This window comes from Talpa occidentalis, unplaced genomic scaffold (assembly GCF_014898055.3).
Source record: "Talpa occidentalis isolate TD23 unplaced genomic scaffold, MPIMG_talOcc4v2.1 talOcc4.7, whole genome shotgun sequence".
Classification (NCBI taxonomy): domain Eukaryota; kingdom Metazoa; phylum Chordata; class Mammalia; order Eulipotyphla; family Talpidae; genus Talpa; species Talpa occidentalis.
In genome coordinates this window covers 18,928,366-18,954,468 of record NW_023605083.1, presented here as the reverse complement: position 1 = coordinate 18,954,468, position 26,103 = coordinate 18,928,366, and the positions used below count along the sequence as shown (strand labels likewise).

Below are 26,103 nucleotides of genomic sequence, written 5' to 3'. Positions count from 1 at the left end.
GGTGTCATTAACTATTACAGACACTTCCAACAAGAAAAATGAAACATTACAATATACCTAATTTTAGTGGCACCACACAAATTTTAGTGACAACTATCAGACTGTTATAGAAGGTGATCATTGTTCGAGTGAGACTTTAAATGTGAGAAAAGGCACATCTTATTTTAAGATAAAAAATACTGATTTATGCTATAGGAATCTGCATATTTTCTTCTACAAGAAAAAAACTGTGTCCACTAATCTACTCTTGCCAAGTTCTGAGATTTTAATGCAATTTGTTATCTCTAGCATCTGTCATGGATCTAAGGAAAAAAGGACAACCCCTGAGGTTTTCATATTTGATCTTATTTTGAATATTAACCATCAATCAAGAGGTTCTATATAATGTAAGGACCTGGATGGAGATCAATTTTTTTTTTGATAAACCCAAATCATATGTATAACCTCACTTTAATAATTAACTGACCTTTTCTCAGTTCTTAAATTATTTCAATGTCCAGGAGATGACAACACTGGCTGTTTTTATCTTTGTTATCTGAGATTATTCCTTCTGTCACCCATCTATATGATAGCATGTACATCTTAGGATGTACTTTTTAAACAATGGTAAAAAGTGAGGTGAAATAGTGTCTATGAAATCAGTAATTATATAAACAGTAAGGAAACATTTTAATTATCCAATCCCAGAATGGCTGAATCTAAAAAAGGGTATAGGTAGGAGGAAATGGTAAGAAAAGAAGAAAGCTATAAAAGACTCTATAAAAGATATCCCTCTGCTCTTGGAAAAATGTTTTACCTCAACAAATATATGTTGAATGAATGGAAAAAAGGAAATAATGGAGAAAAAAAGAAAAGCCAAGAACCCCCAATATTTAAAACATTGGTAAATATGAAGTTAACTGCACCAGTAACAGAATCAATAAATGGCAGATCAAATATGGGCCTCCCTGGTGGCGCAGGGGTTTGAGCACAGCAATGTGAGGCTGTATGCAGCCTCTGCAACGCTGGATCGAACCCCAGCCAGAGAGCTACCCACAAGGTGCAGCAGACCTCTCCTGATGAGCCTGCTGCTCCCTTCAGCAGTATCTTTCAGTTGATCTGCCTGTTCTGCTCCCCACTCTGTTTCAGGTGAATCCTCTTATCCCCCATACCTCTGGCCTATACCCCAGTTCTTGTCATCATAAATAAATCTTTTAAAAAATCAAATATATTTGTTTCACAACCAAAATGACAGTTGAAACCTGAGACCAAATTTCTAATTAGCTTTAATGTCAACACTACAAGGAAAACTTTAAATTGACTTAAGTGTTTTAAGAAAACAAAACAATGATTTACCCACAAGCCTTTGTTTGCACAGTTAAAGATTACTGAATATTTATAGGTTACCATACAGTTTGCAATTTATCTTATCAGTATTATGTCATAAATTTGAATATCCATTTGTTTACAAAAAACAGAAAAGGGTTTCCTGAAATATACCAAAATTAATTTTAACAGTTGTAAATTACTGCTGATTTGTAAACTTTAAATTAAAAAATTTTAATTGAATATATGTTTTTGAGTGTTACTGCTAAGTGTTAATTGAAGCTTTATAGTGTACATTCCTTAAGAGTTTAGTTTTTCTTATTAACTTTGATATTTAAGCTGTATGAATTCTACAGATTGGCAATGACTTTATATACTCCATCAGTACAATCTGTTGAGTATTTCTATACTAAGTTAGTAAAACCATTTTGAAGCATTTGTACTTGTGATGTCACTAGAACTCAACACAATGTAAAGTTCACAGACAACTGGAGAAAGATTATTAAAAAAAAAATGCATTTCCTGATCTAACATGTAAGAGGATCAAAAGTATTCTCCTTGTTTTTCTTTTGAATATTACTACTCTTCATTACATTAAGAATTACTATCTGTCCATGTCTTTGTGTCTTGTTTATTGTGTGTGTGCATATGTATATATGCATACTCATGATGTTCCCTTCATCTAAAGTGCCATCCTCAGCCTTTACATCACTATTTATATGTATCAAATTCAACCAACTTCAAGACCTGGTCTCCATTGCTTCAACATGGCTCAAAGGCTGTCTTCTAACATGTAGTGCTTACTCTTTCCTTATACTATTGATAATTATGTTAATGCATATTATCTAGATATCAATGTATTAACTTACTTGTTACTAGTATATATGTAGATCGCATCTTATCTGGCTCACCATCTACTTGAAAGCAGGAACACTTATCATCTATATTCCCTATAGGTCCAGGGAAATGGACCTGAACATAACACAAGTACATAATGCAAGCTTAGTTTTAGAATTGTTTTAGTTATTTAGAACCAGAATTTTGAGAGCCAGTCTCATTTTTTTGAAATTCAGTCACTAAAATGATTGACTTTCATGTCAATTACTTTTTCTTGAAATGTGTGAATTAAGGACACTAGAAAAAATGTAGCGGTTGAGAGTTTCGGTTTATGGCAATCCAATTCTTCCATATTTTACAATACATGATTTAGAATTCTATATGATTTCAATGACTAATATGAAAATATTTTGCTTTATTCTAGATATCTATTCTTGAATTACTAATGAATACTGAGTCATATGAACAAATTCTCATCATCTGATAATTTCCAATATTTTATTATAGTTTGCCAAATATTTAATATAGTACCTTAGCAAATTTAATTTTAGCTGTTCAAATTCAACATTACTTCGGTTGTTGAAAATATTAAATATTTTTTGTTCCTGCATGATATTTGCTGCAGCTTAAATTTCAGATCATGGTGTGTTATTAATATTATATGGTTAGAAATAATTTCCAGATCAATGAAGCAATGTTATCTTAATATTCTGTGTCTTTAATTTTCATAGCACATTTATTTTGTGAGTGCAATTCATAAAAGGAAGTTGCTTTGTGTTGCCAAGCTCATTATCTTGGCATTTTGGCCTAAGCTGAATTCCTTTTGTGATCAAAGGGCAGAGAGAACACCACCTGAACTACTGAACCACACTGATTTGATGGGCAGATCACAGACATTACAGTGAAAAGGAGGGAACTTTCTCTGCAAATACCTGCTTGAACACACGTTATTCAAAATCAAAGAGTTATTTCATCATAGAACTAGCAACAAAGACAATTCTATCTAGTGAAAACATTAATAACTTGGACAGCTCTCTGTCTACCAACATCATCAGAATTGACATTAACTGATGTGAATTGTATTTTATTTGCAAACTTCACTATAAGTCATTACATCAGCTGGAGAAGATATTCACTAAGAAGATTCACTTCTTAGTGAAGTGAATCTAAGATTTAATTCAGTTGAAATAGCCTCTACATGCATATATAAATACACACACACATACACACACACATATACAGACACACTCACACATATATGCATATACATGTTTTTTTGTAAGTTGAATCTATCATTTATGGTTGGTAGCATCAATGTTCACACCCAAAAAAGGCTTCAATATTTATAAAAGTCTTCCACAATTATAAGTTGACTCAGAATAGGGAGAATTTAGGACAAACTAGTCATTTAAACCTGAGACTTGAGGGGCCTCCCCGGTGGTGCAGTGGGTTGAGCGCAGAGCTGTGAAGCTGTCCACAGCCTCTACAGTGCGGGTTCGATTCCCAGGCCAGCCAGGGAGATTTCCACATGGTGCAGCAGACCTCTCCTGTTGTGCCCGCTGCTCCCCTCAGCAGTGTATTTCAGTTGTCTGCCTGTTCTGCTCCCTGCTCTATCTCTGGTGAATCCTCTCACCTTCCTGTGCCTCTGGCCTATACCCCAGCTCTTGTATAATAATAAAAAAAAAAAAAAAAAAAAAAACAAAATACCTCAGACTTGAAAAGAGCATTATGCTCTGGACTACATAACTCATTCAAGGCAGGATAGGTATTTGAGCCCAGGTCAACCAATACCAACAATGTTCTCCCACCATCCCTGCCCCCTCCACACCTATTTTGATTAACAACTCTAAACTACCTTGGTGCTCATTTTTATGTCATTATTCTAGTATCTACTTCATGTTAGGTAGCTCACACATTTATAACATGTTGAGGGGAAAGCATAAAAAAGAATGAATTGTGGAGAGTAAATTCATAGATTATACAAAAAGGAAAATAATTGATATGAATTAGTAATGTGTAGTTGTTATTGATGTTATGTAGTTGCTATTGATGTTAATTAACAGATTTGACCCTTCTCCCATTTATTAAGGGTAATGCTGGCCTACTCAGGTAATCTGGAAAGCCCTCATCTACACACCTCTATGCAGCAGGATTTTGCTTTTATAGACTTTATGTTGGGGAGGGTAGAAATAGGAGGCCCTATTAATATGAGAGCTAAAGGACTGAGGCAGGAAATACAGCATAGGTGAGGTGGTATCTGTGGTTCTTTTGGTATATTGATCTAGTAATAGAGTGCAGGTCCAGGTAATGTTATAAATTTGGTAATAATGAAGCTGTGGATGTTAGTGTGATCATTCCACAGAATATACAATAAGAGGCCCTCCCTGGTGGCACAAGGAGTTAAGACACAGCCTGTGAAGCTTTCTGTAGCCTCTGCAGCAAGAGTTCAATCCCCGGCCAGGGAGCTATCCGCATGGCACAGCAGACCTCTCCTAGCTTGCCCGCTGCTCCCCTCAGCAGTGTGTTTCAGTCAATCTGTCTGTTCTGCTCCTCACTCTGACTCTGGTGAATCCTCTCAGCCCCTACATCTCTAGCCTGTACCCCAGTTCTTGTATGCATCAATAAATAAATCTTTTTTTTAAAGAATATACAATAAGAATAATAAGGGCTAAAGAAAGTGTCTCAGAAACCAGTACATGGGGCAAAATAGGTGCAGAGAAGTCTATGAATTCAAATGCTACCAGTATTCTTTATTTTGTTTACATGAGATGTTCACATGAAAAATTAGTTGTGGTTTTTTAAGATAAATGAACAACTCAGCCATGAATCACTGAAATTAGATAAAAAAAATTCTGAAAATATAAATTCTAAAGATTGGGACAATATATTTCAATTGTGATTACTTACACAATGTGATTTTGTCAAAAACACAGCAGTATTTACAAAGTCAAGTGTATGGTAGAAGACTGCATTTAATTCAATTGCACTGAATACATTTATATTCAAATGTACTTCATGTGTTTATTTATGCTATACATTTCTACAAAATGAAAGGCTGAACAGTATATGTGAATATAATATAGCTATCTATCCATTTGAACTGGTCAAAAATAATCAATAATACTAGTTAAAAATATTTCTATGTATTTAATGTTCAAGGCACTTCTTAAATTTTCATTCCTTCTTTGGAGACTACACATTTATTAAAAAAAGGAATTATCTTTACTCCCCCAAACTGCCATTTACTTAAGAGTTTTATATTTTTCTTAAACTAATAAAATCTTATCTATAAATTTTATTTACTTTTACAAAACTACAGGATTTAACCTCAATTATGTTTTGTAACTTGATATTTATTCTTTCCTCAAAAATATGGTGAATATTTTCCTATAATCCTTTATTTTTCTTATGAAAAAATCATCAATGACTTATTTTTCAGGATTAAGTTTTATGTGTTCTGATTATAGTAAAAATAGATAAAAGCAAAGGGAAAAACAGAAAAAATTAAAGTTATCACGTAGGTCTCTTTCCTTCTATATAGTTTTTCTCCATTAGTACAGAAATGGCATCCTGTAAGACATTTCCAAAATATACAAAGTACTCAGACAATCCAACAACAAAAACAGACAACCTAATTAAAAATGACCTAAAGGCCTAAATAGACTCTTTTCTAAAGACATTCAGATGACCTAAAGGCACGTGAAAAATTGTACAAAATCACTTATTATAAAGGAAACATAAATCAAAACCACAATGAGATACCCCGTCACCTCTGTGAAATGGCCTGTATCAAAAATATTGGAACGAACAAGTGTTGGTAAGGATACAGAGAAAAAGGAACCCTAATCCTCTAGTGGCGGGAATGCAATTTGGTGCATCCTCTAAGGCAAACATTATAGTCATTCATTAAAAAGTAAGTAAAAATGGAAACCCCAGAGAATTCAGCACTATCTCTGCTAGTATTCATCCAAGGAATTTGAAAAGGTTTTATTCACCATGTTCATAGCAGCACTTTCCATAGCCAAGTCACAGAACCAGCTTATGTGCTCAACAACAGATGACTGGATAAGGGAATTGTGGAATATGTATATGATGGAATACTCTGCCATTTTCAAAAAGAGATAAAATTGCCTTTTGGGGGCCTCCCCTGGTGACGCAGCAGTTGAGCACTGGGCTGCAAAGCTGCCCGTGACCTCTGCAGCGCCAGTTCGATCCCCAGCTGCCAGCAAGGGTCCCACATGGTGCGGCAGACCTCACCTGGCGCCCACTGCTCCCCTCAGCAGTGTATTTCGTCAGTCTGCCTCTTCTGCTCCCCGCTCTGGCTCTGGTGAATTCTCTCACCCTCCCACACTTCTGACTGTACCCAGTGCTTGAATAAATAAATCTTTTAAAAAAAAATGCCTTTTGGGACAAAATGGATGTGCCTTGAGGTGATTATGCTAAGTGAAATAATTCAGATGGTAAAAGATAGTTATCAGATGGTTTCATTTATATATGGAATACAAATAACATAAAAGTACATGTATTTGCAAAACAGAGCAATTTTCAGACTTTGTTAAAAATATGCTGGCTACTAGAGGGCATGGGAGAATAGGCCAATATGGCAATGGCCTGGAAGGTTGGTAGAGGGTGAGTGAAGCATGTACACATAAAGAAGAGCAGAAATGTAATCCCATGGTTATAGGGACATGTAAATGACAGAATTTAAAAAGACACCTGCTACTCCCTTCCATATTATAAGCATTCTTCTAAGGCCTTTGTCTTAATAGTTCTATAGAATTTCATTCTTTGAAAAAATTACCATATACTTTCCACATAATTAAATATTTGGGCTGTTTATTATTTGCATTGCTATTGAAACAGTTGATAAGAAATATCATTTTGCTTAAATCTTTTCAGATGTTATGAATTTTTTCTTACATAACTCACTTCAATAGAATTGCTAAGTCAAAAGGAGGGATTCCCATGTTTGATAAATAGAATGAATAGCTATATTTCCCTTGTAACATTTTTTATAGCACTTACATTAGTAGTCAAGTTTATTTCCTTTATTAATCTTTGAATTTGTGAAAGGCAGAGATTTAGTATAAATTACAGTGACACATGTAAGTACACCTTGCAAAATATCAAAAGCATGAAAATTTTATAATCTATATATTACATTCATGAAACTTATAGCTTATTACTTTAATCAACTAACAAAAGTTTGATATTAATATCTCTGGGTAATGCATACAGTAACTTATAGGTTATGAATTTTGTAGGGAGGATCATAATTGGAATCTGCAGAAAATAGATTTAGACTCTTAGTCTGACCTCTTGTCATTTGAAAATTAGAAATCAAGGAGTGTTATCTGCCTGCTGTAATTGCACAATTCTGGAAGTGAGAAAATGTGGGGTCCTCAGGAACCTGGCTGTTAGGCACCCATTTATTAAGAAGGCAAAGGCCACTCATGAGAGTTTTGCAAATTACCATAAAGACCTTTAAAACAGATCACTCACTCCACTGTTGCAAATTATATTTTAATACTATTATACATATGGCTATGTTAATGACTATTATTGAACTTGAGAAAAACTATGAAACAGCATGATACTTTGAAATTCTTAATAGTAACATTGGCTTCCCTGGGTTCCCACTCTTAGTGGCTTCTACAAGTAACACACCACACCCCTTACCCAAAATATTGCATCATGTTTCACCTTTCACTTCTAGTTCAGGCATTTTGACACTCAGCTAAGAAGGAAACTCTTTACCTGTTTTATCATTTAAGAGAAAGATGAGTGTGTATTGACCTTAAAGCGCTGCAGAATTAAAAAACTTATCTTTTAAAGAAATGCAATAGGCCAGCATTGTGAAAGGGTAAAAGGCTTGATGGAATCACTTCTTGAACTGTGTGGTACAAGTTGGAAAGAGGTACATGTTGTGTTTTGGAGAATGGGACTCACCTGGAGCTGAAGTCCATCGTTTCCTTCAATGCTGGTGCCAACATGCTGTCAGGCAGATGCCTTAACTGGAATATCACAGGCCAGGAACTGACTGCTCTTTATTCCTACCTGAAGAAAAAAAAATGCACAGTGTCAGTCATTTTTTTTTTTTTATTTTCCTTCAAGCATAATAAGATATTCATTATGTTATATTTTCCTGTCACATTAGACACTCATTTATCAGAATGCTCAACACAAGGAAAGTGTAAACTCTTCACCTCTATAATTTACACCTCAGTAATTAATATAGCACCTGTATAAGTCAAAGGGACCATAGATATTTTATCTCCTATAAAATTTTCCTCATAAAAGGTTATTTCAGGGCAATTATTTCTACCCATTTGATTTAAGTAATTGATGTGCTAATTTGGGAAACCATTCCCAATATATTATCCTTGAGACTATAAATCAAAATGCATTTTAAACTCCAGAAAGAAACTAACACTGATTTTTTGCAATTCCTTTCTTTTTCTTTTTGAGCCACAAAACAGAAACTCAGTGGGAAAGAGAATTTAATAATGTAATTTCTTTTAGTTTTATACCCGCCTTATTTTATATTCTTCAACTTGAGAGACACATAAAAAGCACTGATGTTTCCTCAAATAGTCCAGAATCCTGCTCCTACAGAACACGATGAAAATAGGCATCTTGATCATGTGATAGAATCATAAGCTTGGACAAAAAAACTCAGAGCCGGGTTGTCTGTGTGAATGATCACTTGACCTTGAGTCCGCTCAGTCTTGCTCCAGTCTGGTGCAAACTTGTGTAGTTTAAGGAAACACACAAGACATGCAGCAGTGAGCCAATCTGCCAGTGTTTGTGCAGCCAATACTTCTTTTGCATCTACCCCATCCCAGGATTTGGAGTTTGACTGCAGAGAATCTCCTAGTAGGGGAGATATGCCATTTGTTGATCTCATTCCTAACTTCCCTGACCACCCACAACTTCAGAACCAGGATTGAGGGGGTCCATACACTCTATCTCATGATTTACCTGACAAGATACCCTCTTACTATTTTTGTATCTATTTCATTAGTATACCAGTAATTGCTTATTTGAAGCACCACCATCCGTAAATGAATAGCATGGTTCCACGTGTTATTATATCGTGGCTCATATAATAAGGTGGTTCAACACATGCAGTGAAATCCCTCTAAATCCTGACTTCTGGTAGCAAATTAGTGGTCAGTATTTTGTTCCATCTTGTCATTAACAAAGTATTAGTGTTTTCTATATAGAATGTTATGAGATGCCAAAAAAAGGCCTCCTTTAATTCCTTTATAAAATTCAAACCTTAAGAATCAATATTGTTCCTTCTTTGTAGTGCTCTTTTCAAATTCAGAATTCTCTCACATCATTCTGGAATCCATTTTATCCCCTCATTTCGGCTGCTACTGCTACAATAGACTTTCATCAGCTCTCACTTAGATAATAACAGTAACTTCTTAAATGTTGATCTGGTGCCAACTGCAAGCAGATGGCACTTTCAAATTAGGATAATTTGAGGAGAGTTTAATAAAGAACCTATTTACAAAACTGTGGGATGTAGGGAAACCACAAGGGAAGATATGGTAGAGTCGTTATCACTCCTCAGCCTGTAGGGATGAGGGCAACGAGCAGCTACTACAATCTCAGTGACAGACATATAGAGAGGCCTTCAAGAGGGAAGCAGTGACCTCTGCCTCAGAGTCCCAGCCAGCACAAGATGTAAGCAGAAAGGGAGTCTGTAACGGCAGGAAGGGACAGAGCAGGTTCTCTATGATTCGAGCAGACAGGTGAAGGAGGAGTCTTGGAGCCCTCAGTGGATTTTCAGGCTTTTATTGGGATTTACCTGGTGCACAGCAGGCAGGGGTGCTGAGGTGCAGAGGCGTGGGATTCTGGCAGGCCTTCCAGACCCCAGCAAGTCTTCACTCTACCTGGGCTCTCCAGTGTTCTCTGGAGGCCTTGTTCTCTGCTGCTCTCATGTTTCTACTGGCATCCCCGTGACACCGCCCTTATAAGGCCAGCCTTAGCACAGGTGCTCCCACTTATGCATGCCCACACCCTACTCCAGGTGTCCGCCATCAGGCATGCATTCAGGACCGCAGGGATCCATCATCAATCCTAATGGCGGGAGGGCAGAAAAGCCTGAAACTTTTTACCTTACCCTACAATCCACCCCCTCAGGGTTTTCTGCCATATAGTCTATATCACTCTATATTCAAATTATATACACATTTTTCTTGGCAATATGAACACTGCAGCCATGGCCCACAAAAATAGTATCTATAACAAATATATATAACAATATAACAAAATACAACAGAACACAAGTAAGTCCAGTCAGGGCACCAACCTAGTGGCAAAAGACAAGATTATTGGCACCAGCAGATGATCCACCACTTCTGCTGCTAAAGGCATATCATATGAGGGAGGGAACCACTCAGGCATCTGCCCTCACATGCCAGCAGCTGTCAGGCTTCCTGTCCTTCTCCATCTGTGGTCTCGGCCACAAGCCACACCACATCCACTCCCAAGATGCATTCACTCTTGGTTTGGCAATTCTGTACTTTGGGGGTAATTGCCCAACCCTCAGGGTTTCTGTCTGTGGTCACTCCAACACTTGGCTGTCATAGCCACCGATGTGACACGCAGACCCCTGCACACAGGCCAACCCATTGCACAAGCACATGGGTTGGGGATCCGTGGATACAAGCTCCACATGCAGCCTCTCTCGGGTCCCCTCTTCGGCTGTGGGCTCCATCCCAAGCCATGTTCCCCACCAATCCCCCAAGGATGGGTTCCTCAGCTCTTCACCCTCACTCGACAGCAAGCGGGCATCACCCACAGGTGATTTTAAGAAACTCACTGGCCTTCTTCCACATAGTCAAGCTGCTTAACAGCCACTCAGGGGTTCCCAATCTGAGCACCAGCTTTTGCCTTTCTAAGTTCACTTTTGCTCTGCCTGGATGCAAAGAACTTGGCGAGGACTTCCTCCCTCAGTCAACTGTGGCTCTTCTACCAAGGCCCACGGCCATGACTTGATTTTTATCTCCCGGGGTTTACAAATGATACCATCGACCCTCAGGGTCCCCAAAAGGTAACAGCCTGCCAAGGTTCCTCCACCTTCTGGCGGGATTGTCAGTCCAAGTCCATTAGTCCAAGTCCATCAGTTTCCCTGCATCAGCACTGGCGAGCTCCCAATCATGGTCCTTTCTTCTCCAATGATTCTGCTGCCTCAGGTGTCGTGTGCTGGTCCTCTCGGGCCATCTCCTACAGGCGAGGTCTCCTCTCGCAGCTTCCGGACCTTGTCCACCTCCAGTGCTGCCATGACACCTCCAGCATTATCACAGGCTCACGGTCTGCTACTTCTCAGTCCCTCCTGAGGTCTTTGGAGGGCTCCATACCTGTCTGTATAGGATTATCTTGCCGACTTACTCCAAATGTAATGGCAGGAAGGGACAGAGCAGGTTCTCTATGATTCGAGCAGACAGGTGAAGGAGGAGTCTTGGAGCCCTCAGTGGATTTTCAGGCTTTTATTGGGATTTACCAGGTACACAGCAGGCTGGGGTGCTGAGGTGCAGGGGCGTGGGAAGCTGGCAGGCCTTCCAGCCCCCAGCAAGTCTTCACTCTACCTGGGCTCTCCGGCGTTCTCTGGTGGCCTTGTTCTCTGCTGCTCTCGTGGTTCTACTAGTATCCCCGTGACACCGCCCTTGTAAGGCCAGCCTTAGCCCAGGTGTTCCCACTTACGCATGCCCACACCCTACTCCAGGTGCCCGCCATCAGGCATGCATTCAGGACCGCAGGGATCCATCATCAATCCTAGTGGTGGGAGGGCAGAAAAGCCTGAAACTTTTTACCTTACCCTACAGAGTCCCAGGATGAAACACTCAAATCTTCTCCCTTCCCTCTGATTTCTGATGGAACAAACCACATTGGCATTCTGAGTTCATGGGAGCCTGTTGATAAACTCCACCTGCTTTCTAGCATGCAGAAAGTCAAAGAGGGAAATCAGCTTGGAAAGAAAAAGAGGTGCAGCAAACACTTTCACAATTCAGAGCATAGGTTTCAGAGTCAGATGTAGGCTTGATTTCTAGTTCTACCTAAATATAACTTTTATAATTATAAAAGTATTTAACTTTTATAATTCCTGATAGCAATACATGTACAATGCAGATGATATGATTCCAGTTTTGATGTTAGGGTTAAAAGGCATAATTACCCAGAATGCATATTACTAGTAAGAGCTTAATAATATTAGCAGTAGTTGCAGTGATGACTGTCAAAATAAAAAAAAAAAAATCAGTGACACACTAATTTCTTCAGCACTTGTTCTAACAGAACATGTGTTTTTAATCTCTGTACTTTACAGGTGTTTTCTCTGCTTAAAAATAATTATCTTTTCTCTCCCCATTCCAATGTCTGTTTGCATAAAGAACTCCTACTCAGATTTACAATCCATTTAAAGATAGGCAGATTTTCTCCAGCCTTTCTCAGGAACAGGGGATCAACCTGATTACATCTCCTTAGAACATAGCACCCCGAGAAGCAATTAGACCATGCCACCTTGAAGAAAGTTTGAGTATGACAAATTTGTATACTTGCAAGGTGATTCATTGCTAGGTACTTAGTCAATACTCAATAAACATTACATTAAAAAAATGAATAGGTATTACAGCAATAGACTTCTTCTAGTAAGAGTAGTAGGGAAATTTTTAAACACTTTCAAAAGAAGTTCTTTTTTGCCCAAAGGGCAGACAGGCCAGTGACAAATAGTTCATAATCGGAAGTAAGACGATCACAGAAGTCAAGAAAATTCTGAAAAGGTCCACGTAGGAAATACAAGCACTTTTGCAACTTTTCCCTGGACAGCCTTTCTGGAAAATTCACTTCATTCACTTCAAGACTGCTAGAAGTACTAGTCCTAATTGATTTCAAACAGAAACTCGGGTCCTTATTAAGTAACTCTGTCAACAAAATAGCTCTGTGTGTCTGATGCACTTGAATGATTAAATTGTAGAATTCCCAATATTTTCTCAATGACTAAACAACAAGTTTTCCACTGCAATGAATTGTTTATTCTGTTTTGTGGATAATGAATTTGTATGAATCCACGTCTCAGGCATGGCATTTAGGAGAGTCTTCCAACTTTGCCTCCATTGTCTGTTAGCCATCAGTAAAGCACATTTGACATCTGTGTATTCTTGCCAAATGACCTTCTACAACTATGAGTGTGTATGTATTCTTATTCCTCAATCCTTAAAAAAAATAAATGCACATTTTACCCACTAATACTAGGCCTTGTCCTTTTATTCTCCTGAAGTGACTTCAAGGGCTTTTTATGTAAGTAAAAAGCTCCTTCGTTATTCAGTTTCATGTTTTTATAACAGTTCTTTATGTAGACTCTCCCCAAACTGGTATTTTTCAAATCTTTTGTTGTCGTTAAGGAGGACACCATAAATGAAATTTGTGCTTGTAAATTTAAACCTAAGAGAAACATCTGTAAGATAAATTCCTATTAGTATGTGAGGGATGTCAAAGGGAAAGCTTCTATAACTTTAAAAAATGTTGCCAAATTCCCTTCCTTGATATTTAAAACAAGTAGTGCTGCCACCAGCATATTTAGATTCTTGGGTGGGCAAATCTGACAGGTGGAAAATTGTATCTCAGTGTCATTTTAAACAGTATTTTTAAAGTTATGAGTTAGGTTGAGTGTCATTCACAATATTTAATATGATGAATATCTTTTCTGAGTGAATTTTACATTAATATCCTTTGCTATTTTTACTGAACTGCAATTTAAAGCATTCATGTTTTAGTTTATGTATTTTCAAAATGAAGCAAATTCATTAACAATATTAACAAAATATTCGATAGGTATTTTCAAAATTTTATCTCCAATCTCCTTGCAATCCTGAATTGGAAAGGTAAACTCACAAAAGATCCCACAGTGCCCTCTGGTGGCAACGTACTCCATCACATCTTATCTATGTAACTTGCTGAAAAATTGTCAGTAGAAATAACCTAGTATCAGGGGGTCTTTAGTCTCTAAGCCTAGCTCAAGTTTCCTCATTCCTGAGGGAATATGGAATCACACCCATCCTGAATATTGAGAACTGAAATTACTAATGTCTCATAAAGAAACATGATTGTGCAAGTAGGTGGGTGTTCTAATACACAAGATTAATTTCTTTTTCAGTTTTTTTTTTTTTCCTTAGTTGCTTAAAAAGATGGCCCTGGATAGTACACATTTATTCCAGCCAGTCTCTGCTTCACACTTCCCTTCACATCCGTGAAATCAAAAGGGTTATCATCACTCCCCAGAATTTCAAGTATTTGCAATATCACAAAGTCAACCAGAAGCTTGAAATTCATTCCACAAGTATCTGGAATACTATGTGTGATATTCTAAGGGTTTGCACTTATGAATACTATAGACTAATTTTTTTTTTTTTTCATGGAGCATATTTTCTAGTTGGAGAAGACCAAATAGTAAATGCATAATTAAGGATTTGATATTCCTGCCCCAATTCCCATCCAATTCTGGCAATTGTCTTAAGTTTTCATTGGGCCTCATCATGACCACACTCGAGGGCAGCCTGCACCCATGAACTGCAGAGGAGAAAGGCCTGCCCTGTAGCCAAAGGCAGTGTAGCTCCCTGTGGTATGCATGGCGGCTTTTGTTGAGGTTGCAAGCAGTCTGTTTTTTGTTTGTCCATTGTTGCTTTCTTCCCTTCTCTTTCACAGATGTCGAAATGTTTTTGGTAAACTTCCTACAAGCTAGTATGTCTCACTTTGCTTGTCTGAAGAACAGTAAGGTCTCCAGTGTGCAGCTAATGATTGGATGCATCATTCACTCATTCTACAAGTATGTGAGTAACGACTACAACCAGAGCCAATCTGGGTGCTTAGAATTGTTAACCTAATGACAAAGAGTGAAAATGAAGGGCAAGCAAGGGTAAGTTTGGGATGAAAGAATTGCAGTGTGAAGTACCCAGTTTCACATGTGAACCTAAACGTCTCTGCTGGTGATCAGGATGTCAGTTCTCTTGCACTTTTCTCAAAAATAGTTCATTAAGCAATTGCTGTTGACCCAGTCCAAGGGCATTGTGGCACAGCACATGGGCAATAAGCAATTTTTCTACCATGACAACCCTATTTTTAAAGGGCTCCACTAATATCTGTTTTTCGTAGACTACAACAGTGAATAGAATTTGTTAATTTGAATATTATAGTTAAGATACACATAGAATAGTAACAGAATAAATCATATTAACATAGTATGAAGTACTAAGGGGAAAAACAAGGCTGAAAAATGGTGCAAGAAATATCTGTGAGAGGTTCACTGTTTTAGACATGGAGTGTCATACTAAGGCAACATTTGAGTAAAGACTTGAGGAAATTAATGAATAAGCCCAAGGATAAAGGAAGGGAGAACACTCCAGATACAGCAAAGAGAAGAGCAAGTGTTTACAGAGACTTAGATTGTTTAAGAAACAGCAAAAGGTCCAGTTTGTTTGTGGAGAGGGTAGAGGTGTAGGAGGAAGCAAGAGTTATGAACAGATTCATTCATCTTCTAAAGATTATGATCTAAAGATGATGATCAATCTGTCTACATCTAAAGATGGTAGGAATCAGAAATTAGCTTTTACTACAATGAGGTGGTTAGCTAATGGAAAATACTGAGTAGAAAATTGTCAGGATGACTGGCTAAATGCTGAGAAGAGAATTAAGGGAATTAAAATTAAAAGCAGAGAAACAATTAGACAACTGCAACAATCTAGATAAGACATTAATATTGGGCCTCCCCAGTGGCGCAGCGGTTGAGTGATGGGTTGCGAAGCTGCCCGCAGCCTCTGCAGCAACAGTTTGATCCCCGGCAGCCAGGCGAGGATCCCACATGGTGCGCAAACCTCTCCTGCCGCCTGCTGCTCCCCTCAGCAGTGTACTTCATCAGTCTGCCTGTTCTGCTCTCCCCTCTGGCTCTGGTGAATTCTCTCACCCTCCCGTGCGTCTGACTATACCCAGTGCTTGCATAAATAAATAAATAAATCTTAAAATAAAGACATTAATATCGCTCAAACTAGGGCAAGACACATAATGTATGCTTGAAGTTATAAAATTTAGGACTTAAAAACATAACTGTGGGATGTTAGAGAGAAAAGTACAGTGCAACCCTATGGTTTTACATCTGAACAACTGGAAAAGTAGAATTGGCATTTAGTCTGATAAAGAGCAATTCCAAGATTTAGAGGACATTATTAAGAGATCCATTATGGAAATGTCAATTTCAAGATATCTGTTAGACAGCCAAATGTGGACATCAAATAGCAGTGGGTCTGAATTCAGGAGTGCCTCTAAGTGTGAATTAGAGGGCCTCTCCAGTGGCGCAGGCGTTGAGCGCTGCACTGTGAAGCTGCCTGCAGCCTCTGCAGCACTGGTTCAATCCCACCCGGCCGGCGAGAATCCCACATAGCACAAAGGACCTCTCCTGTCGCGCCCGCTGCTCCCCTCAGCAGTGTATTTTGTCAGTCTGCCTGTTCTGCTCCCCACTCTGTCTCTGGTGAATCCTCTCACCCTCCTGCACCTGTACCCCGGTTCTTGTATAAATAAATAAATCTTTAAAAAAAAAGTATAAAGTCGAGATCAGATGGCATCACCAAAGGAATGTGGTTAGAAAAGGTACAGATGCTTTACCAACTTAAGATCTTGGGAGAAGAAGCAAAGCAAGCAAGGAAGACTAAGAAGAGGTGTCAGCAAGGTAAATGGAAAGTTATAAGTGGGGTTCACTGTTCTAAGTGAAAAGAGTGACTCAAATAGAACATTACCTTGTGTAAATGGCTGTCATAAATCATAAAAGATGAAAACTAAGAACTGGCCATTTTATTTCCAATGTAGAGATCATCAGTGACCATGAAAAAAATTACTTTCATGGAACAGAACATGTTGGTAGAATGGAAATGAATCAAGAGAAATTTGGAGGGGGTCACTGGAGAACATATATTATTTTCATGTATAAATTTATTAAATTCAACTAAAATTATGCCAAAAAGTCTGCCTTCATTAACTTCAAAAGTTTGAAACCCTACTGATCATGTACTCTCACAATAAAAACAAAACAAAAAAAAAAGTAACAAGTCAGTAATAACAAGGTTAAAACAAAAATGACAATTCACGTATCTGGAAATTAAGATACACACTTCTAAGTAACACCACACTAAGCGACCAATCAAAGAAGAAATATCAGTTTCAATTAAAGATAATGTATGCTGAATGCTCCATTTTACAACCTAAAAAACACTTTGGGTTGAATACTGCTTCTAGGAGAGTCATTGCAAAATATGCCCTGGGCCCAATTTCAAGATGATTTGCTTATGTGCTCCTCTTCCTCACAAAATGATGAGCAATTCAAAGACAAGCACTTATCTTTGATAATCATTAGTACTTTGGCAAAATACCAGGAAAAGTTTGGTACTCAGTGCACAATTATTGAATAAATGGATGGGAAGATTTCATCAATGATTTTACTAAAGCTTGATAAATATAATTGATTTACAAAGCAGTTTGTAAGACTTAAAAAACCTAATGTTTTCAACACCATACAGAACTTGTTAAGTTGCGCGGCATTAATTGGAAAAAAAAAAAAAAAAAAAAAAAAGACTTTCCAAATTTGCAAAAATAAACTTACATAAGAAGCATCTGATCCTTAAATGCTATCAGTCCCCAAGTTTCAAGAGACCTAGTCCTGAGGCTTACACTGACCTTTAACTTGACTCTTAGTGAAGCACACTCACAGTTGGGGGAGAAACACACCTTTTTCCTTATTTGCAGGTCTTCAAGCTACTGCACCCACTGAACTACCACACAGAAACGTGGCTTCCTGGCATGCAGTCTTACTAATGAAAAAGCTGGAAAGGTTCTCACAAAATATAGAAACTCAATGGAATAACACACATCTAGACTCTCAAGGCACTCCATGCCTGCAACACCATTATGGGATTTTCAGAATAAGATTATAAGAAAGAAGTCTTGGGAAGTAGTTCCCTGCAGCTTAAAATATGTTCTAAATGAAGCAAAATATCCTATGAAGCAGAACTCTGAATATGTGCTGATTCATTATCAATTTACAACAAAAATGCCAGGATGAATACTTATTATATTGATTACATTTTTGACTATGGAAACCATGCATATAATTCTATTTGCTTGTGAAAAAACAGTTAATGTCTGAAAAAAAATGAGATTTTTAGCCAAGAGCCCAAAATACCACCAAAGAAATTATCTTTGTGTAAAAATGACTTAGATGAGCCGAAAAGTTGACACATCCCCTTTATCATGTATTTCTACATAAAGAAGAGGTTTATTCAGTATGGTGAGAAGTTTGCCATTCCATGAATACCTCATTTAGCTTTCAGAAAACTACTCTGGAATGTAATGGTAGGATTTAGGTGTCTGAATCCTTTGCTAGTTATATTTAATATGTATTATAGAGACAAAAAGTTAAAAAAATACAATGGCATGAAGGTAGTGAGAGGACATTTAGATTTTCAGTCTGATTATTGTTTTAAAATACCAAAATTTAAATCACACTGTCAAGAATATTTGTCATCCAAGAGGACTTTTCTTCACATAATATATGTGAAACTAAGCAAATTGTCTTTGTACATAAAGACATGTGAGTAATGTGTCTATCAAGGCTATTTTTTAAGTTGGACACCCCTGAGAAAATAATACATTTACCTATACAGAAAATAAATCTTGACAGGGTAATATTAAAGAGATACCACTAGAGAACTTCCTTTGTCAGAAAGAGATCTGAGTTTTCTTATTGGAGAAATACCTTGCTTACATTTTTTTTTTAACTTCATCAAGAAGAAGGACATATTTTTTAAAGAGACAAAACTTGAGGGAAAAAACAATTTAGAGCATAAAGAGAAGTCAAGATATATATTCACAATTCTAAAATGAGATCATTTTCTTGTGTTGGGTGCTCCTCATCATTCAGACTTTATTTGGTGTATATGACAAAAAGGCTATTATCCTCAAAGTACAGTTGTTTCATTTATTATTATAAATTTTACTGGAATTCTCCTTCATCACTACTCAAAAAAAACCTCTTTTTTTTAATATGACTATCTTCATTAGATCAGGATAACTCAAAAATATGTAGCCCTTATCACTGCCACTATTTCCTCCATGACAGATTGAAAATAAAGTACTTGAAATATTAAGTTACTATTTCAGTCTCTGAAATATATGTGTATGTATTTATTTATTTTTTATAGATTTATTTATGCATACAAGAACTTGGATACAGGACAGAGGTGGGGGGTGAGAGGATTCACCAGAGACAGAGTAGGGAGCAGAACAGGAGGATCTACTGAAATACACTGCTGAGGGGAGCAGTGGGCGAGTCAGGAGAGGTCTGCTATACCATGTGGGTATCTCCCTTGTTGGGGATCAAACTCACGCTGCAGTGGCTGCAAATAGCTTCATAGGTTGTGTCTTAACCCCTTGTGCCACTGGGGAGGCCCTATGTGTATATACTTATATGTGGTATATAATGCCCATAAGAAATAATTTGGTACAACATACCTCATCTCACATATATACACACTCTCAATATTCAATATTGCAATTAGTTTTTGAGCTGCCATGGATGTAAATGGGAGATTTCCTAGTAGTGTTTTCCTTTTAAAAAATATTATCTTATAATTATTTTACATCTTCGTATTTTCACATTATAGGATTTGTCCCCTCAGGTATGGTCATCATAGTTTTCCACTTATTTGTGTTTTTGTTTCATACATTTTATCCAATTAATGTCTTGAAGAACTTATGTTCTGCACAGGGTATCCTGTCATATCTTTCTATAATATTAAATTTGAATTGATGTTTTGAAAATATCAACTTTAGAAGTGTTCTAATATTTTGAATATGTTACATCAGTATTGTTCACAAGCACACCATTTCCAAAATAAATAGCTGTCAAGAAATAATTTTGTTGCTGGTTGAAAACAATACCAATAATAGGCAGAAACAGAAAATATGACACCACTGAATTAGTAAGCCCATCATAAATATTTATTAGATGGTTTTCTTTTGAGTAGAATACTATGTACACATTAACATTGAAATTATGAAAACCTATGAAATTATTGCCAAAGTTCTTCCTACTTGAGATTAGCAATTCTTCATTTAACCCATAGTAGAATGTTTGTCTTTCAGAAAAGTTTGTGTATAGGAACAGATTAATAGAGTCAAAATTATAAGTAACTATGCATTGTATGTAAGTAGAATTCTTCAAACAATTTTGATTAGCTGGAAAAAATTATACTAAGTAGAAGTTGATCTCCTTCCTTTGTGAGACTCTGGGATGAAAATATTAGTTTTAATATTAAACCTCCGTTAATATAAAACTAATCCAGCTCATTTTAAAAGTAGCTGTAGAGAAAAGTAAAAGAAAAAAAGATGGAAAAGATTGGGTCAAATTAAGTGTTAGAAAGCTTACATTTTAGAAAAAAAAATAAAAGGACTATAGAGAATTTGCTTTCTTCCATTATAAATTAGGCATAGGAAGCATAACAGAAAAGTAGTCAGGTACTCTTCCTTCAGCAAAAGGTAAATAAATAAATAAAAAGGCTAACAGAAAACACCTCAGTGTAAAACTGAAAGGGAAGCATTGCATTGAAGAACAAATGGATAAGTACTAAGTAGCAGAATTAGAATTTGGCTTTATCTTTCTAGAATTATATTAAACAACATAAATCAAATATGTAAGTATCATTCTCAAAATATATTAGACAATATAAAATTGTAAAGATGTATTTATGCCAGAATCCATATTGATTAAAGCTTTTATTTTCTTTATATGGTTGTTTTTCAAGAGATAATTCATGCACATGTAAGGGGGAAACAGTAATTTATTTCTTAAAATTTTGAGCTTTTTTAGAAATTTCACATTATTTTGAATTTTCCAATACATTTATTTTTGTATTCTTCAAGGAGTTTTTTCACATATAATCATCTCAGGTAATTAAGGTGGGAAACTGAGGTGTGAGTCAGCCACTGGAATGCCTCCAATGAGCTAGTTACCTAGTAACAGACATATTGATGTATTAGTAAATCAAGCCAGTAAGCAATAAGAAATTTTACCTTTTAGCAATGAAAGAACTAAACAATCAAACTTCCTCCATATAGCCACAAGACATATGGAATTAATGAATATATAATTAATATAGATTTTATGTGTGCTACATAAAAAATAAAAAAAGGATATTGATGCTATAACTGCTTATAGAAGATAAAAAAGGAAATTACTATCTACAAACTACCAAGAATCTTAAGAAGAGATGAAGGAATGTTCTCCAGTCATGGATAAATTTGATTTGCAAACTTTGCATGAAGTAGAAGCTGGTGAACAGATGTATATTTATTTTTAAAAAATTGTTTTAGAAAATCCATTCTTCCTGAATATAGGTGTTAAGTATAAAACACATACAATACCTGTTATCTTTGGTTGCAGAAGAAAGTTACTAATGTAAAATAATGAATTCAGATATTCATAGGATATTCATGGGAGCCTTAGGGAATCTTACATGGGAAGACTCTTTGAGAAGTTTCATAAATTCCAATCATAAAATATTTCCACAAATTCTGCCAAACAGCAGTGCACAATCCAAAATTATAAAACATAGTTGATACAAATTTTCTTGAGTGGGTATAGACTATAAAATAGTTAAAATTTGGAAATCAAGTAAGAACAACAATGTATCATTAAGAAGCAGGTGCATTTTCAAAAACAATTAGGCTGAACATCTACAATTTTAATATACACTCACTGAAATTAAAATGCAGTGCATAAACAAAAGAAGTGCATCATTCTACATTATATACGGCTATTCTAACCCTAATATTATATTGGGAGTCCTAGCTAGTGAAGAGAAAAAGGAAATTAAGATACACACATTGTGAAAGAAAAAAAGGGGGGGTTGTGTGTTTGATTGTTTGCAGGTGATATTATAGTTTATGTAAAATCCAAAAGGATTTTTAAAAAAACTCTTACAGATAAAGAGCAATTATAACAATATAGCAGGACTTCAGGTTTACATAAAAATCAACATGAAAATGTATTGCTTTTCTCTACACTGACTAAGCACAATGATTAAATAAAATTTGAAATGAAGATGGAATACCAAATAGTTATACATCTAATGAAATATGTATTTATTTACATGGAAACCTTTTGCTGCATGTAATCAATGAACATCTAAATGAGCTATTCCAAGTTCACAAACTGTAAGATTCCCTAGGGTTACTATGTCAATTCTTCCCATTAATATATAGATTTAATAGAATCTAAACCAAAATCCAGCAAGATATTTTCTGGATAATGATAAACTGATTCTACCCTTATTTGCAAGGGCAAAAGACCCAGGATCGACAACAAAACACTGAAGAACAAAGTGGAAACTGACACAATCTAACTTCAGGACTTAATAATTAATATATCAACTTATCTTTTATAAAGGAGCAAACAATTCAGTGGAGAAAGGATAGCTTTGCAGAAAATTGTGGGACAATGTATGTATTTTAAAAATTGAATATAGACACATAATACATATTTCAAAATAACGGGATAGATTATAAAGTTAAATAGTGAATGGGATTCTACAAAATTCCTTGAAGATAACAGAAAATCTCATTGACCTGGATATACGGCAGTTTTTAGATAAACCGAAAGCACCAATGAAAGAAAAGATGATAAATTAGACTTTCTTAGAATTAAAAACTCCCCAAAAAAGAAATAATTAAAAACTCCTTCTCTTAAAAGACACTGTTGAGAGAATCAAGACAAACAACTGCTTGGGAAAATTTGCAAATTGCATCAGACAAAGGACTTTTATCAAAAATATACAAAGAACTCTTCAAACTCAGTGACAAGGAATAAAAAAAAAATTACAAAAATGGATAAGCTATTTGGATAGATACTTCACCAAAGATGATTTATAGATGGAAAATGTTAAAAAATGCTGAATGTAATTTCACTAAAGAAACTTAAGGCAAAACACCACACCTATCTGATGCTAAATTGAAATAAAAACCCACTCAAAATACCAAATGATGGTGAGAATGAAGAAAAAATAGCTGGGAAGAAAAGTGGTACAGTCACTTACAGTTTAGCACTTTAATTTATACAGCATGATTCTAATACTTAGTATGTCTATGCCCTTGTCATATCAGACCTCAGTTAAAGGAAAAATTTTCAGATTGAGTCACACAGACAAATATTGTAAAGTATAGATATGAGTGAAATATACCAAAAATCTCAGACCATGGAAATAATGGTAAGTAAAATGGAAAAAATGTTGTGGGTAAACACAAACCCAAAATAAACTAGTGTGGCAAAGTTTATGTCAGAAAAATGCAGGCTGTAGGACAAAGATTACTGGACTTTGTCTGCCAAATTACAACAATATGAACTTTAAAACTTGTGTACATCAACTTTTAAAAAAGGCATATCTGAGGAAGAAAAGTTTTGATGAATTGATATTTTTTGGAAATGCAGGTAAGCAAAGGAAGGCTTTCAAGCTGGTTAAAGCCACCCACACAAAACATATCAAAAAAAAAAAAAGAAAAGAATTTTCAGAGATCAGCAAACAGTAGAAATTTTGAGGAAGTGGATATTGAAGGTGGCATTAGGATAGATCAAGAGATGGGAATAGATTCAAGTGCAAAGCTTACAAAGCTGAAGAACATTGTAGAGCAATTTTCTGGGATTATGATGTCAGAGGAATAAGTGCATTGAGTTAAAGAGACCATGGAAGGGTCATATGGTATAAGCGTGCAGGAGAACAGAGCTGAAGGACTGATTATACGAATAAGGATTTAGAGTACTGATGGCAACACATGAAATCTGGAGTGCAAGGGTGTGGGAGAAGGTGGGTTAAAGACATGAGACTGCTAACTAGATGTTACTGTTACAGACATTACAAAGGAGGAAGAATTCATTTGGTAGCTAAGGGATCTGATTTAGTTTTTGAGTTACAAATGCAATTATCCAGGCAGAATATCCTGGATCAGATCCAACTGATCAAACAGCTAGACAAAAGGACAAGAATTGGACAAGTTAAAATAAATAAAGGAGGGCCTCCCCTGGTGGCACAGGCAGTTGAGCACTGCACTGTGAAGCTGTCTGCAGCCTCTGCAGTGCCGGTTCAATCCCGGCCGGCTGGCGAGGGTCCCACATGGCACAGCAGACCTCTCCTGTAGTGCCCGCTGCTCCCCTCAGCAGTGTATTTCATCAGTCTGCCTGTTCTGTTTCCCACTCTGTCTCTGGTGAATCCTCTCACATCTGGCCTGTACCCTGGTTCTTGAATAAATAAATAAATAAATGAAATCTTAAAAAAAAAGGAAAAGTGAAACAAATAAAAGTATGTCTTCAGTAATAAATGCTTCCCATTATCTGAGCATACTGTCTAGAACTTCCCTCCTAGAAGGCAAATCTTGGGTTGCATGTAATCCAATTTGGGGGGACTTTTTTCTCCAGAGGTTGCTCCTTTCAACCCAGCCTTCTCTGTCTACGCAGCAGAACAATCTGGACAGTATTAAGGCAAATTATTTTTCTCTAGTTGATTTTACATATTTGTGTTCTATAACTGGTAATAGAATCCTTATTTTGTGAAAATAATTTCATCCTAAATCTACCTTAAGCAAACATGTTCAATGTTTTGATCATTAAATAAAAGTTTTGCCAATGTTTTGTCTTCATAATTCAGTAAGGGATCTGCAGAAATGTGAAGGAATTCCAGGCTATTTACATAAATATGTAGAATATGTGAAAAATATTGAAAGGAAAAGGATTAGCAAAGAGATTTGCAGCTTAAAAGACTCATCAGAAGCTCCATGTGAACTTGAAGCAATTTATATTTTGAGATGAAAAAAATCACAATGGCAAGAACTCACAAAAGAGCAATTTATATAAAATCTATTAGTAATTTGGATGAATGAAAATTTTTTTACATTTTAAGCTATAATTCACATTTAGTTGCATGGAGAAACACAGGGAGCTTACTGTAAAAATACAAATTTCAGGCTTACCTGCTACAAACTAATTTCCAAAACAAGCTGAGTGTAATTTTTATTTCTACATGGAAATTATTTCATAGATTAATAGAATATCTGGGTTGGTGCAATGGATGTTACAATAATCTAGTTCTATACTTACATCCTTCCTCACAAAATATTTTTCACATTTTCTTAATTTATATTAAAAGTGTCACCTTGTCTGTTTACACTCTTCAAACTGATGAGATTTTTCTACAGAAGTGAATTTTATTGTCAAGAGGGAAAGGAAGTATATTTGTCAGCTATGACTATCATACTCTTCTCTACATATTGTGACTTTTTCTGAAAAGAAGCTAAGATAGAAAAATACAATATTTAGAATTTCAATAGTCCACCTTTTTTTTCTTTTTCTTTTTTTAAAGATTTATTTATTTATACAAGCACTGGGTACAGTCAGAAGCACGGGAGGGTGAGAGAATTCACCAGAGCCAGAGTGGGGAACAGAACAGGCAGACTGACGAAATACACTGCTGAGGGGAGCAGCGGGTGGCAGGAGAGATCTGCGCTCCACGTGGGACCCTCACCGGCAGCCAGGGATCAAACCGGTGATACAGAGGCTGTGGGCAGCTTTGCAACCCAGCGTTCAACCACTGTGCCACCGGGGAGGCCCTTCAATAGTCCATTTTTTAAGCTATTTGTACACTTACATACTTTTATACTACCACATTATATGTAGGCATCAGTAATTCAGAATTCCTATTTGTAATCAAATACTTTTGATGTGTTCTTGGATTCATCACTGAAACTCAATTATTTCACATGTACAGTAAAGGTTAAAGTTTCACTATTGCCTCTGGAGTAAGATTTTTTGAGAGAAAAGACATTTTAAAATTCAATCATTCACTCATTCCTTCATTTATGTTTTCA

At 36.2% G+C, this 26,103-nt stretch overlaps 1 protein-coding gene across 1 annotated transcript in view; it reads right to left on the bottom strand.

The window, feature by feature from the left end:
- The window catches only part of PTPRD (protein tyrosine phosphatase receptor type D), a 2,089,263-nt gene that overhangs the window by 1,444,468 nt on the left and 618,692 nt on the right, over positions 1-26,103 (bottom strand). Inside the window, exon 4 of the mRNA XM_054689298.1 lies at positions 8,092-8,199. The gene's annotated coding sequence lies outside the window, so the exon portion shown is untranslated. The remainder of the gene's footprint in view (positions 1-8,091; positions 8,200-26,103) is intronic.